Raw genomic sequence first — 15669 nt, 5'->3', positions numbered from 1 at the left:
TTTTCTTTTTTAGAAATCATTATTTCAAGAATCTCTCCTTTTATAGTCTATGGGAACTTGAATAGATTTTGTATCCTACTGTTGTGTGACTATTGTATAAGTATTAATTATGTTGAGTTGTTCATAGTGCTTTTCAGGTCTGCTATATCCTTCTCAATATATCTACTATATCTACTTCTCAGTATATTCATTCTATTAATTTTTGAGAGTTTGATATTGAAACTCCAACTAAAAATCTTAATTAATCTACTTAAAAATAATTATAATATATAGTGGTACTATATGCAACCTTGTTCTATATTTTCCAAGTCTCCTGTAAATGTGTTATCATATTTTCATAATTAAAAAATGCTATTACAATAAAAAATAGAATCTCTCCTTCTCCTCTCTCTTTCTCCATTTTCCCCTGTTTGGATTTTATTTATATTTATAATCTTAAAAAGAAGTCCCATTATCTCTAGATTTGTTTCCTCCTTTGTTTTTTTAATTTGGTATCACTTAGCTTGGTTTTCTTGACAATCATTGTTTTTTTCTACATTAATTTTCTCAGCTCCTGCCTGCATTTCTATTCATATCTTCAGCCTTTATTATTCTTACTGTGAAAAACATTTCTTCACCCCTGTACTGGGTTAATGATGGCTGGGCCCATTGCAGGTTACTTAACTCTTCACTGAACCACTCACTTAGTAGCTTCTAGAATCATTTAGTTGAACAATACACTTTTTTTTACATTAACTGTTCAATTAATTTAAATTCACCCAACACTTACTAACCTCTTGTTATATGTAGTGAGCTTAATGCTATAGGAGTTATGTAAAACACTTTTATCATTTGTTCATTCAATCATTCAGTAAACATTTTCTTGAGTACTTACTAAGGATCAGATTCTGGATTTGGGGTTTGGTTTCAAGAAACTGAGTTCGACAGGGTATTTTCTTCCAGAAACACAACCGAGGAAAAGTTATAAAACAGTGTGGTAATTTTGTTGTTGTTCAGTTGCTCAGTTGCGTCCCACTCTTGCGACTCCATGGACTATAGCCCACCAGGCTCCTCTGTCCGTGAGATTTCACAGCAAGAATACTGGAGTTAGTTGCCATTTTTTTTTTTTCCTCTCTAGGGGATCTCCCCAACCCAAGAACTGAACCAGCATCTCCTGCTTTGCAGGTGGATTTTTTTTACTGCTGAGCCACCTGGGAAGCCCCGGTGTCAATTTTAGTGATCTATATATGAAACTAGGCATTATGTTTGTCCTTACAAAGGCTGCTTCATCAAATGCTTTTGGGTCAGGCGAAGCTTTATAGCAAGAGAGACACTTAAAGGCTTGGTAAGAGCTTAGAGTCCACTGGAAATATAAGACCTATACTAGGGTTTTTGGTTATAAAGCCAGCTTCTAAGTTCTGTGTGTTATCCTTGGCTTCTCTCCCCCTGCTTCCCAGAATTGCATACATGCAACATTTGCGCTTTTTTTTTTTTTTTTTTTTCTTGTTTAGTTTTGGGGCCTTAGAACCAGTGTTTGGGACCTAATTACTGCATGAATGCATACATATTTCTATATTCCAAAGTAGGAATAATGACATAAATTCATAAAAATAATCTCATGATGCTAGGACACTTTACAAAGTCTTTCTCTATCTATCATTTCATTTACTTCTTATAGAATGGCTTGTGGGTTTCCTCAGCGAGTATCTTAAACACTGTTACTGATAGATATTAGACAAGAATTAGCACTGAATAATTATGTGTGGAGGATTTGCAAAGAATTTTTTCTCTCTTTATTTCAAAGTGATCATGCTGTATTGTCTGATTTTATTTAGATCATAAACCAGCTTTGCCCATTACCAGGTATTTAGGAAAAAGTCTCTTTTCCACTCTGAGGCTCAGGTTTGTCACTTGCCAAACGGAGATATTGCAACTATTACTAACTATTTCACCTCATTGGATTAGGTGAAGACTAAAATCATTAATTCATGTGAAAGAATAATGTATATATCTGATCATAACTGAAAACACAATAAGTGTACTTTTTGAGTGACCAGGTGGTGAACTACTTTGTCACAGTCAATTCAGCTTAAGTAAGTAATTTTCACTTGTTTCTTAAACTTTCTGAGGCAGCTGCATGTCTCGCGTGCTCAGTTGTTTAATCTTGTCCGACTGTTTGCCACCCCGTGGGCTGTAGCCCGCCAGGCTCTTCTTTCCATGGGATTATCCTGGCAAGAATACTGGAGTGGGTTGCCATTTGCTCCTCTAAGCTGCATGTCTTCCTTCTGTCCGTTTACCCACTAGTGACTGCTGCTAAGTGCTGAATGTGCAATAAACACTTGTTGATTGGATTTTTTAAAGCACTGGTCTTCTGAAGTCCAGGGCTGGAGATTTGTGAGCTACTTACATTTTTGCTTTGGATTCCTAAAGCCTCTGATTTAATTTCTAGATTATAAGTTCTGTTGATAGAACCCTTATAAATATCACATGAAGAAGATGAGCATTACCTTTAGGCCAAAGCAATTTACTTTTAAAAAATCTGATTAATTTCAACACAATCAGCCAGGATGTCAGAAAATCTCAGTGTCTTTGATAGATGCTGACAGCTGAGGAAATTAAAATCAGGGAGGGAAGCAATTAAATACTGGCAAACATTACTTTAATGAGACAACCAAATTGTTCATAAGCCACAGAGTACGTTGTATTCTTGATAAATGTCTTAGGGTATCATTTAAAAATGTTCTTCATGTGGGATTTCATGTTGGGAGTGGAGGACATTCCATGTTTGTCATTTAATACCTTTGGCCTGATCTCACATTTCGATTACTTTTGGGGTCACACTTCCTAATAATCATGTTTAAGTTTATGATGTTGTTTAATTTACAAGTTATCGTCTCACCAGCACTTTTATCAATTCATAAAACTTACTGAAATGCACAAAGTCTAGACAAAATAATGTTTGGCTTTTCCACAGTGGTTTAGGGATAGCCATGGTCAAGATGCTGGAAGGGATTGGGGGCAGGAGGAAAAGGGGATGACAGAGGATGAGATGGCTGGATGGCATCACCAACTTGATGGACGTGAGTTTGAGTGAATTCCGGGAGTTGATGATGGACAGGGAGGCCTGGCGTGCTGGGATTCATGGGGTCACAAAGAGTCGGACACGACTGAGCGACTGAACTGAACTGAACTGAACTGATGGTCAAGATTCATGGAAAGAGAGACAGAAAAATGTAAATCTCATACAACTTCTAATTGAAAAGATTTGGGAATTGTAGCACTAAAACCAGAACCAAGGTCCTCAATTCCCAGTCTACTGTTCTTTTTAAGATAGCACCCCTTGTTCAGAATAAACGTCTGGCATTACGGGACTGAAGACACTTCAGTTTATTTGCTTAGAGTGTTTTTACAAGGCTCTGTCAGTTGCTTATTTGTAGTACAGCACTTGAATATCAAATATTAAGGGGCATCTACATTGGCCTTAGTGATTCTCAGGCTATTTGGTTGGAATTTTTCTTCAAAATGTCAAGATCATTACCTAGAGTTCTTTTTTTTTTCTTTTTTTCACCTAGAGTTCTGTTGTCTAAAATTGTTCAGGGGTGGAGTGGTCAATCCAGAGGCTACCGTGGTTGTTGGAAAAACCTGTTTATATCTCTTCTTTCTTCATTTCTCCTGACCTCCCATTCCTCTCTTTTTTCCTTATTCTTCATCATTTTCTTTCCTTTCACTTTTTACCCCCCCCCCACCCCTTTGGCTCCATTGTTCTCTCCAGTTTCTCCCCCAAATACAGTAGAAATGATCAATTATTTTATACTAGTCCCAGCTCTCAGTTTCTTGATTCTTATTTTGCTTTGATCCTAATTAATGTGTTAAAGTTTTTTAAGTTAGAGGTTGATCATACAAGTTTTTTGTTTTTGTTGAAATTGCTTCTGGAAATGAGAAGGGTTTTCTTGAGAGTGATGGGATGGGTGATTTGACAAAGGATGCATCCTCGCCAGGTTTTGGGTACGCAGTCATAAAATCCACAGAGGCAGCCAAGGATAACTGACTTCACTACTAAGATGCTAGAACTGGATTTGCCACTTGTCCCAGATGTCTTTATGGGTCTAGAGGAGAACTCCGCTGCATCAGAAAATACTCGAGGTCCTGAGGACACGTGCCACTCAAACCGTGTGAGAAGAGGATGGTGAACTTCTTAGCTAGAAGGTTTCAGCTCTTCTACAGTATGAGATGAAACTTACTGTTGCAGACCCCTTTACGAAAATTTAGTGGTACAGCCTTGTATTGTTTCTGTGGCTTGTGTTTCGATAGCTTGCCCAAGGATGTCACGTCTCTGAAACTTCACTGGGGAGAGCTGAGAAAGTGTTGATGGTAACCCTGCATCGAACACTCCCTCAGCTTAGTAATGTGTCACCTTCTGGTTAGACCACAGATGTGAAGTCTCTCTCCTTTCACTTGCTAGTGAAGCAGGACTCAGTACTAAATGTGCCTTGGCCCCTTGACAATAGACTTTTACAGGTTATATGCTCACTTTACCTTTCCTTCCAAATGGAGTGCTCCCAACTGGGAGGCTGCATCGTGTAGTAGAAGCGTCCTTACTCGTTTGGGGATCAAGATCCAAGGTTAAACTTTTGTATGTTTCATATTAACCATGTGATGGTTGAAGTTTGGCTTCCTGATCAGTAAAATTGGAGTAATACGGTTTCACTGGGGTTATGTTAAGGATGATTTGAGATAACATGATCGTGAAATATTTTTCAAACTATAAACTATAGTATTGCAGATGATTAATATTTTTATTTTGGTGGCATATGGCAATAATTTCTCACAGAATTTAGTATCAACCATGTTGTATTCCTAATCATCTGATTTAGGCCCCTATATGAAAATGGGATGTATTAATAAAACTTCTGAGAGATCTTTGAAAGTGAAGTGAGATTGCTCAGTTGTGTCCGACTCTTTGCGACCTCATGGACACCAGGCTCCTCTGTTCATAGGATTTTCTAGGCAAGAGTACTGGAGTGGGTTGCCATTTCCTTCTCCAGGGAATCTTCCTGACCCAGGGATTGAACCCAGGTCTCCCGCATTGTAGACAGATGCTTTACCGTTTGAGCCACCAGGGAGGTCCTGAGAGATCTTTCAGTTCAGTTCAGTTCAGTCGCTCAGTTGTGTCCGACTCTTTGCGACCCCATGAATTGCAGCATGCCAGGCCTCCTTGTCCATCACCAACTCCTGGAGTTCACTCAGACTCACGTCCATCGAGTCAGTGATGCCATCCAGCCATCTCATTCTCTGTCATCCCTTTCTCCTCCTGCCCTCAATCCCTCCCAGCATCAGAGTCTTTTCCAATGAGTCAACTCTTCACATGAGGTGGCCAAAGTACTGGAGTTTCAGCTTTAGCATCATTCCTTCCAAAGAAATCCCAGGGCTGATCTCCTTCAGAATGGACTAGTTGGATCTCCTTGCAGTCCAAGGGACTCTCAAGAGTCTTCTCCAACACCACAGTTCAAAAGCATAAATTCTTTGGCGCTCAGCCTTCTTCACAGTCCATCTCTCACATCCATACATGACTACTGGAAAAACCATAGCCTTGACTAGACGGACCTTTGTTGGCAAAGTAATGTCTCTGCTTTTGAATATGCTATCTAGGTTGGACATAACTTTCCTTCCAAGGAGTAAGCGTCTTTTAATTTCATGGCTGCAGTCACGATCTGCTTTGCTTCTCAACAAATCTATCCCTGTGTTAAAACTGACCCCTTGTTCTTGCAGTCCTATTGGACGCTCCATTTTTCTGAACCTAAAGCATGATACAGGCACAGACTTTAGACTGACCTGTGATAAATCCTCAGGCTTTCCCCTAAAGCAGTTTCTTTTGCTTTTTGGGTTGAGGGGATACATGATTCTTCAATTTTGAGGCTTTGTCACATGGAACAAAAGTTCTTTGTGATGCTGGTAGGTGAAGTCATGTAGATTGACACAGATAAATACTATGCTATTTCAAAACTAGAGACATGAATCAAGGAAATACCCAACCCAGAGATACCCTCTATTCTTGTGTGCTTAGAACATTATTCTTTGATCATATAAGCCTGTGCTTATAGGAAGGAATTTTTGTATACCATTTTGTTGACCACCCCATCAATGCTTATAGATATGAAATAATGGAGGAAAATCTTCCCCCCAAAGGTTTAACTCATCTTTGGCTGTGAAGTGGGTATTATATGTCTCATTTACATATAAAGAAATTGACACTTGGGGGTTTAAGTAACTTTCCTAAGGCCACTGGTAAGAGGCAGACAGGTCTGACTGGCTCTAAATCCTGTGTTTTCCCCACTTCCTCATGTCAATGAAATAACTGGTTTTATCTAATTATTTCCTCCTTCACTAAGTCTGGTGGATCAAGTCAATGAGTTGTCTGTCCTCATATTTTCCCTACCTAACATTCTGGGTGTAAAGGAAAGCCCACTGGATGAACAGGCAGAGCTCAGAGGGTACAAACTTTCATCTTGGCATGTATTGTACTGTGCCGTCTTGGGCAAGTTACCTACCTTTTTTGAACTTCAGTTTTTGCATCTGTAAAACGAGGAAAATAATATCTATTCACATTTGTGAATTTAACCATGAGAGAGATGTTGGTTCCTTTCTCATCCTCCTTATCCTCTGTGAGCTTTTGTTTCCTCACCTATAAAGTGATATAATAATCTCTTCCTGCTTCTTTACCAGGTTGACATGGACTAAAATTAGATAATGAATGTGAAAGTGTTTTGTGAAACCAGAACCTGCTGTATATATAGAAGAGTTTATGATTATTAATGAATAAATAGAGCTTGCAAGCTAAGAGTAATTTTTCCCTGTTTTGTTTACAGACACTAGCATTGCCGTTTGCTGACCCTTGTGTCCACTGATCATTCCAAGAACGAGCTGTCCAAGGTAAGAGGGGCTTGGTATCATCACATTTATGAAATGCTAATAGGCATCTGTAGTGTTTAAGGTAGATTTCACTCCCAACAGAAGAAATATGAAGGTATTCCAGGAGCACCAAAACCTGAAACATGGCCAAGGCAGTGAAGTGCTTCCTTCCCCTTTTATGTTTCCTTGATTTGATTTCCTTTTTAATTCCAGCTTTTTGAAGCTTCATACCTGAAGCAGAGAAGTATTTTGGTAACATGGAAGTATAGAAGTATCTATAGTATGCCATGTCCAGGGACGTTCTTATCTAGTGCCTTCTTATATCCCCAGCTAGTATGTAGCAGGAGGGCTTTCTCCAGTTTCCTGGTCATTGATGGGGTGCATTTCTCACTACACTATGCTGCCACTGTTACCTGGCTCTGAAGGAGTCAAACTACTAGTAGGGTCTGTCACTGCCTCTTACCTGCTCCCAAAACATCTCTAAAGGACATAATCTAAGGCTATCACAACAACAAAACCCTTACAAATACAGGAAATGAGTTAGTCTTTTGAAACCCAGGACCTATGGTACCTGCATTCCACTGTCTTGGGGAACCAGTGTAAATGAATTAGAACTTGGCAGAAGATTGCATTCTTCTTGAGTTTGTCAAGAAAATGGAGACCAGTTTAAAATAAAAATAAGAAAGCATAAAATTTGTTTTATGTGTTTAAGAAAGCATAAAAATTTTAAAATTTGCAAGATGTGTGTTTTCTTCTGCAGATGACCAGTTGATATCTGTACTTCCAGCTAACTCTGCTGTGTTCTCTGTAATCTTCTGGAAGTCTTAGCCAAAAAGAGGTGAAGTAGTCACTATGGTGTTCCTAACTGCAGGCCCTATAGGACAGCACCTTTGTGGAAGATTTGATATCAGTATTTAAAGTTCTGTAAACATTTCTTCTGATGAATACTTTGATTATCTCTTTGGTATTTTCTTTACATGATCTTGAACATATATATATATTTTTAGTGTGTTGGAGTCTAGTTGATTTATAATGTTCTGTTAGTTTCAAGTGTACAGCCAAGTGAATAAATTATACATACACATATATCTGTTCTTTTTTAGATTCTCTTACTATATAGGCCATTGTAGAGTGCTGAGTAGAATTCCCTGTGCTATATAGTAGGTCCTTATTAGTTATCTATTTTATATATAGTAATTTAAACATAATTTTAATTACACAGGCCTCTGAGCAAATTGAGGTTTGTTGGTACTGCCTCATATTTGCAGGAGTTGCAATTTAGAAATGAGTGAAAATTTTGGTGTCACATTAATATGGTTTTCAAAGCTAACACTCATCATATACATCGAATAAGAAGAGATCATGTATGAGCAAGGCCAGTGAGGAAACATATAGACTGTTAAACTCTTCTATGAGCAGATCAGACCTATATGCCATTTGTGGTATTTAGATTTTATACTCGTTTCTATAAGAAGAGTTACTAAAAAAAAAAAAAAAAGATGGTAGCCAAAAATATAGGAATGGCTCCTGCCCATCTTTTTGTTCCTCTCTAGTCTATAAAATGCCCCTTCAAAAAAAATCCTTTCTTATATACTTCATGTATTTTCAGGGATAACACGTCAGAAAAGAATGTACTGTAGACAGGTGATAGCATAATTTTTGGTAGCTCTGTTAGGCAGAGATCTGTTTGTTCATTTAGAAGCTACAGGTTTTATATTAACTTTCCTCCAAATGCAAATTGTTAAATATTAATAAAATACTTTTTGAAAAGTGGTTAACTATGCCCCTGCTTCCCCACTGAAACTAATTTGAATGTACAAAGAAGAGTTTAAGCAAGGCTGGAAAGGTTATGAAAAACTGCTCTTGAGAAAGGAATTTTGTATATATCTATCATCTGTGTATTATCTATCATCTGTCTATTATCAGTCATCTATTATTTATCTCTCTATTCATCTATCTTTTAAAATTATTTAAGTGGATTTGGTGAGGAAAGAAGGATAAAAACTTCTCAAATAGCCTTTGGATGATAGAGAAGTAAATATTCTGAGAGCATACTACAGAAATTTAAAATAATCTTATGGTAATAATTGATGCCAGTGTCAGTAATGAAGAAAGAATAACAGTTTAAATAAATAATTAGGCTTGACGGTAGCTGTGTCAACAGGTACCCACTTAACGAGTGTAATCATTGTTTTTCTCGGCTTTCAACGTTGATCCACTGACTGCGGTGTGTTCCCTGTCCCACTTCCAAACCAAATCTATTTAAAGCTGTACTTCATGGAATCTGAAACTGTATACCCTGTTTACTATTTAGAGCTGATACCCAATGTTCTTTAACAGGGAAGATCTTACTTGAGTAAGAACAAGCTTCTGGCCTTTCGTAGACAGTTGATTATCCTTGTTTTCCATGGGGTGATTCATTAGCGAGGATGAATAATGCCCAATTAATTCTCACAGACTTGTCTCTATTGCTAGAGTGAATTGGTTATTATAATTTGATGGAAACAGCTCTAGTCTGCCTTAAATCAAATAAATCAGCTATTGTTATTTGAGGTGGAGTTAGAGACAGTAGTTATAAGTGAAATTATGTTCTTAGTTACCTGAATAGAATCTCATTGTTTGCAGGAGTGAAGTAAAGCATTATGGGTTATGTTCTATGAACGAGGTGTCATGAGAATCTATTTCTACTCCCAGCTCTGACTGTGTCACCTTGGGCAAGTCATTTTCCCTCTTTGAGGTCTATTTCAGCATCTGACAATAGATAGAGTTAGACCAGTTGGTCATGGTGTTATTTCTAGTTAAATATCCCAATGTTAATTGCTATGATTTTATTTCTTGGTCAGTTCTTTCTTCCTCCTGCTGCTACTTTTCCAAAGTCATAGAGAGTCTAGTGTGAAAATTGTTTTTTTAGCTTTTAATTCTTCTACATACCTGAAAGGCAGTTAATGATTTGAAATTTAGATTGGACAGTGATTGGACATTTATGCATTGGTTGTATCTACCCTAGCAACATTCATTTTCTAGTTAGAAATCAAAAAAGTCCATTTTCCTCTGTTTTTCTGCTCCATAATTTCGGTCTCAGTTTTAGAGGTTCTGGTAAACTTCTCAACTAGCCATATAAAGAGGTTCCTCTTCTGTTGTTTGACTTTTCTGGGATTGAGTCAGTGACCTGTAAGGAGAGGTCAGAATATCAAAGACAGAGGGGGCATTGAGAACCAGTCTAGACAAAATTTTACAGATGAATTTATTTGCAAAGAAGAAATGGAGACACAGATGTAGAGAGCAAACATACAGGTACTAAGTAGGGGAGATGGGGAGGGATGAATTGGGAGGTTAGGATTGACATATATACACTACTATGTATAAAACAGATTACTAACGTATACATCCGTGGCGGATTCATGTTGATGTATGGCAAAACCAATACAAAAGTGTAAAGTAATTAGCCTCCAATTAAAATAAATAAATTTAAATAAAAAAAAATGATAATGAGAACCTACTGTTCAGCACAGGCAGCTCTACTCATTGTTCTAAGTGAGAAGGATATCTAAAAAAGAGGGGCTGTATATATATGTAGAACTGATTCACTTTGCTGTACAACAGAAAGTAACCCAACATTGTAAAGCAACTATACTCCAATAATAAAAATTAAAAAAGAACCAATTTAGCCAAATCCTTTCATTTCAGAGATGGAAATTTTGGGCTCAGGGAGGGAATCTGATTTGTCTAAGGTATTAGTGGCAGATCCTGGGCTAGAATTCTTTCTTCTGACTCCTTAGTTGCTGTTTTAGGAAAGGAATCTCTATATGTGAAATGTCGTTTCTCTTCCCAACATTTAAAAGGACATTATCTTTCAGGCAAAACCAATCACATTGCCAATTCAGGTATATGAGATGCCCTTCAAATATGTGGATGGCATACCTTTTTGTTCATTCTGTGAAGCATGAGATAGATGATTCTGGCTGCCTCTGCTCTCTGTGTTTGTTAGGAGTCTGTGGTTCCCTTGCAGTTCTTCTTGACCCTGACATCACCACTGTTTCCTCCTGTCCTTTTCTAATCCAGTGAATTATAGGAAGCTTAGGATGAGTTCCTAACTGGCTGTGTGCTGTGCATAGTTGGGAACATTAATAAAGAGAAGACAGATGCAGGATTAATATGCAGGAGGATAGGAGAGTAATAGCCAACACAGTGAAATCTAGTTCAAGGCCTGCGGTTCCCAGTTGCTGTGCTACATAAGATTAATAGCAACATCTCTCATCCTTTGAGACCTTCTTTCTGCCTTGCTCTTGTGGGACTGGGCTGGGACTGAGGAACAGCTGGAATGATCTTTTCCAAAACCAAACTAATGTTTTCATGAGATTTCCAGGTCCAGAGAAGAGAGCAATCATTATCCATCAGCTGGAAGATAACTTAGAGGCAACTGGGTCTAAACACTTACCTTGTACTTCATAATACTGATGTACAGAGAGTGGAAATCATTTTACTGGGTTTGAGGTTCAAATCCTGGCTTTACCTTATTTGCTGTGACTTTGATGAAAGCATGACCCTCCTTCCTCTGAACCTCAGTTTCTCCATCTGTGAGATGGGAAGAGGAGGAGGAGGATGAAACAGAGGATGTCAAAGGTTCCCAGAATCTTGATCCTGAGTCTCTGACTTGCCTAAGGTCCTGTAGCAAGATTTTAGCCAAGCTGAGTCTTAGATTCAGAGCTCCTTTCTCTGGTTTGGAGTGCTCATCATGAATACTTCCACTGCTCATACTTCCTAAACCGCATGCTTGTATCTTTCAGCCTTGTTTTATTAAGTAAACTTTTTCTCTCTCATTGGCAGATCCCTCTGTCAAGGGACTTGCCTAAGGTAGTCATTATTAATTTGTGTGTGTGTGTTTAGTGCTAAGGGAGAGGATTATGGAATATTTGGAATCTGTGAAATAGAAAATACACATCTGTATAGAATGTTGCCTACAATTTCATGAGGTTTGTAAACTCTCTAAAGGCCATACCTAGGTTCTAGGTTAAACAAAAGATGTTTTTCAGTGTGGGAAGTCTGAGATGACATTTTGATAACACACATTTCCTTTGTTGTTGGATTTCTCCCACAATTCACCTATTGTTTTGCTCTGAGTGTCAGACTCATTTATGAGTGTGACTCTGGGCATTTATATATTTCAAACTGTTGAGTGATGCTTTAATATTCAAACTCTTACTCTGCTCACTTTATTCATTTATTCACTCTATCACTCAAATGTACATTTAACCCAGAATCTGCTAATCACTATCAATTTTAATATATCATTTCACTGAATCTCATAAAATAAAAAAAATATTTTTCCCACTTTTCATATGCAGAAACTGAGCCCAGAGAGGTTGCATAGTTTGCCTAATGTCATATAGCAAATGAATGCAAAGTCTGGAATCAGTCTAGATCTGCTTGAAAATATGTGACTGCATCTAGAGGTAACAGGCTTCCCAGGTGGCGCTAGTGGTAAGGAACCTGCCGGCCAATGCAGGAAACATAAGACATGTGGGTTCCATCCCTGGGTTGGAAAGATCCCCTGGAGAAGGGCATGGCAACCTACTCAGTATTCTTGCCTGGAGAATCCTATGGACAGAGACGCCTAGCAGGCTAGGGCCCACAGGGTCACAAAGAGTCAGACATGACTGAAGTGACTTAGCATGCACACACACACGAGGTAACAATGAATGTGAATAGGGGCAATGAAACTGTTCTATAACCTATAGAAATTCCTAGTAAAAAATAGTCAGTGGGCCCCTGAGGAGTACAGTGAATGTGTGCTCTGGGAGTTTAAAGAGGGACAAGCTCATATATCCTGAATCTTTTATATGATAATTCATTAATTAAATGCTCTTCTGGTATCTTAAGGCAGGATAAGAAAAGTTGGGCAGTTGTCTAAACGGCATTATAAATAACTCATGTTTTCTCTTTTCTTGCATACTTCGATCAGGTTAGTGGTCTAAGAGTCTCCAGTTTTGTGAGTGAGTGCAGGAGGAGGTGGTGATTATAGAGTCATAGAGCCCTGATCGCACTGCAAGTTATCAACTGAGTTGGAATTTCAATGCTTTGGGGAATCCGTTTGTTGTTTTCTCCCTGTTATATTGAGCGTGGGATTTTTACCAGAGATAGACTTCTGGCCGTGCACAGATCAGCACAAATGCAGATGTGAGCAGCGAGAATTTGGATCGTGCCAAGAGGTAATGATTGCCACATGTGTGAAGCTAATCTCAGTGCCTGGTGACCCACTGTGAGTCTGTGTGGGAGCCCTGAGAATGAAGGCTGGTGTTAGACATGGAAGAGGCCTTGGAGGTTGTCAGAGGCAACACCTTCGGGTGGGAAGATGAGGCCCGGAGAAGGGGCAGCAGCGGGTTGATAGCAGAGCGAGAACCAGACTTCATACCAGTGCTCTCCAGTAATAGCGCCTTAAATTTTCTGTCTTCCTGGGGGCTCATGCCCCCACTTAACACTGGATTGGGAATTAAGTGTTATTAACTATATAACCTTGGAAGTATAACTTGATTTCCTTGGATCTCAGTTTTGTTGTCTGTAAAATGAAAATCAGACCCTATTGGCAGAACTGTTGTGAGGATAAGTGAAATACCATTGTGCTGTACACCCCGCTGAGGTGTTATCTCACATATGCTTAACAGTCCTTATCATGGCCCAAGGAGATAGGTGTGCGTGTGTGCTAAGTCGCTTCAGTCATGTCGACTCTGTGTGACCCTGTGGACTGTAGCCCATCAGGCTCCTCTGTCCATGGGATTCTCCAGGCAAGAAAGAATACTGGAGTGGGGGCAGGTACATGTATCCTATTCTACAGATTCTACTTCCCAGCTTCGTTTTGATACTTTTCAGATTGTTGCTTCTCAGAATTTGGTCTGAAGACCAGGAATGTAAGCATCACCTGGGAGCTCCTTAGAAATGCAGACCTCAGGTCCCATTCCAGACCTCCTGATCAGAATCTGCATTTTAATAAGATTTCCCAGGTAGTTCTAGGCTCATTGGAGTTTGCGAAGCAGTTTTTCCACTGAAGACCAATTCTGAGTCTGTTGCCCATAGGCCTCTGCTGACATTGACAGGGTTGGAACCAGTATTCTGGGGCATGCCTTCCCCACGCCTGGAGAGACAGGAGGGAGCCCTTGTCAAGCAGCTCCCTGGGAGCAGTGGAAGGCTGGATTGCAGGAATCCAGCAGGCTTTATCTTTTCAACGCCCTTCTTTTCCCCAGAAGTAGTATTCACCAGGGGTCAAACTGGGATTGGATCCCAGGCTTTGGACTCCTAAAGTCTGTGTTCTTTTCATTACACCACCATGCTTCAGTCAAGAGGAATGCTGGGCTGTGTGGACCATAACTCTTCATTCCCCATAGTGCCAGTATTTCCACGCTGGCTGTTTTACTCTATTACTCAATTCCTAGAGGGGAGGAATTAAAAAAAAAAAAAAAAGAAAAAAGCTTGAGTTGAAAGCCAGGATCCTGCAGCTTAATCAGTTATTTTCATTTTTTAATGAGGGAGACTATTGTGAAATAAGTAATTATTAATTACTCAAAACTAATGAAATATTTTAGTTTCCTTGCTAAAAAAGCATATGGAAGCTAAAAGAAAGCATATGGGCATTTTTCGGGAAGCATATTGGTGAATGGACGAATTCTGGCGGTGCCAGTATGCCTTTGCTGTCTGGCTGGGGCCATCCCTGCGTGCGCTGGCATCTGAGTCCTCATGTGTTTGGAGGGATTATTTGAAATTCCCATCTGATGTGTGCCTTAGGTTGCCTCTGGAGTTACACAGCTCTGCCTCATAAATCTTTCTGCCGTGTTTTCACTCTGATGTTACTGGTGGAGTGTCACTCAGTATAAAACCTTTACCATCAGGGGGCTGCCATGTTCCTCCTTTCCAGATGTTTCTCTCTCTTTGCAGTGGGCCAAAAGGTCCTGCCCAGCTGATGGTTGGGTATAGAGACTTTGTTCACCCGATGGTTTGCCATAGCGTCCTTGGACCTCCTTGCTCCACTGAGGACCATCTGGGAGACCTCTGGGCCCCCTACTGAGTATCTGCACTGCAGATTTCTCCCTGTGAAACCAGAATGGTGATTAAGTGCAGGTCCGCTCAGGGCTGTTGATCATCGTAGGGCATGTTCCTCCTCTCCTTTTCTTTATGTCTCTTCTCTCTTACTGTGTTTGTGGATCTGGTAAATGGCTTGATGGATTGGGAGGTGGTTGAAACTCTTTTTGGCCACTCTGGTGATCCAGGCTTGTGACAGTTAGAGGCAGCATGCTATGTTTGAGAAGATACTTGGCTGAGAGTCAGAAAACCGAGGTGCAGATTAACCTGACTTAAGCAGCATTTACTTAGCACCTATGGAGAAAGGTGGCTCACTAAGACATGGAAGGAGGGAGGTGGCAGGTGAGTGGAGACGAACTTGATGCAGGGCCAGCCAGGACTCAGTGTGATGTGTGGGCTCAGAGATGAGACTTTGTGAGTGAGAGAATGTGGGAGTTTTTGCTACAGGAGGTTTCTTATAAAAGCAGGGGCTGGAATTGGCTTTGAAGGATGATTGAGTGGACTTTGATGAGATATTACAGGGGCTTCAGAGGGATGCTCTGGCAGGCAAGAATCAGGTTGAGGCAAGTCCCCAGAAGCAGGTGAATACCATCCCTGCCCAGAGAACTGGGCACAGATGACAGAAATGTGTAGTTGAGAGAAAGCACTTCTTTTCTGGCAGACCTGTCTCCTCATCTGCAGAGTGTACCCTCTGGACAATTTGATTCTCAA

General features: G+C 39.7%; 1 protein-coding gene across 19 annotated transcripts in view; it reads left to right on the top strand.

Moving 5' to 3' along the window:
- LPP (LIM domain containing preferred translocation partner in lipoma) overlaps window positions 1-15669 on the top strand; it is a 757468-nt gene that overhangs the window by 180880 nt on the left and 560919 nt on the right. For all 19 annotated transcript variants that reach the window (XM_055568750.1, XM_055568742.1, XM_055568745.1 and 16 more), the window contains one exon: window positions 6846-6909. The gene's annotated coding sequence lies outside the window, so the exon portion shown is untranslated. The remainder of the gene's footprint in view (window positions 1-6845; window positions 6910-15669) is intronic.

The sequence above is a fragment of the Bubalus kerabau genome, chromosome 2 (genome assembly GCF_029407905.1).
Source record: "Bubalus kerabau isolate K-KA32 ecotype Philippines breed swamp buffalo chromosome 2, PCC_UOA_SB_1v2, whole genome shotgun sequence".
NCBI classification, from domain to species: Eukaryota; Metazoa; Chordata; class Mammalia; order Artiodactyla; family Bovidae; genus Bubalus; species Bubalus kerabau.
This window is presented reverse-complemented; position numbering and strand designations above follow the sequence as displayed.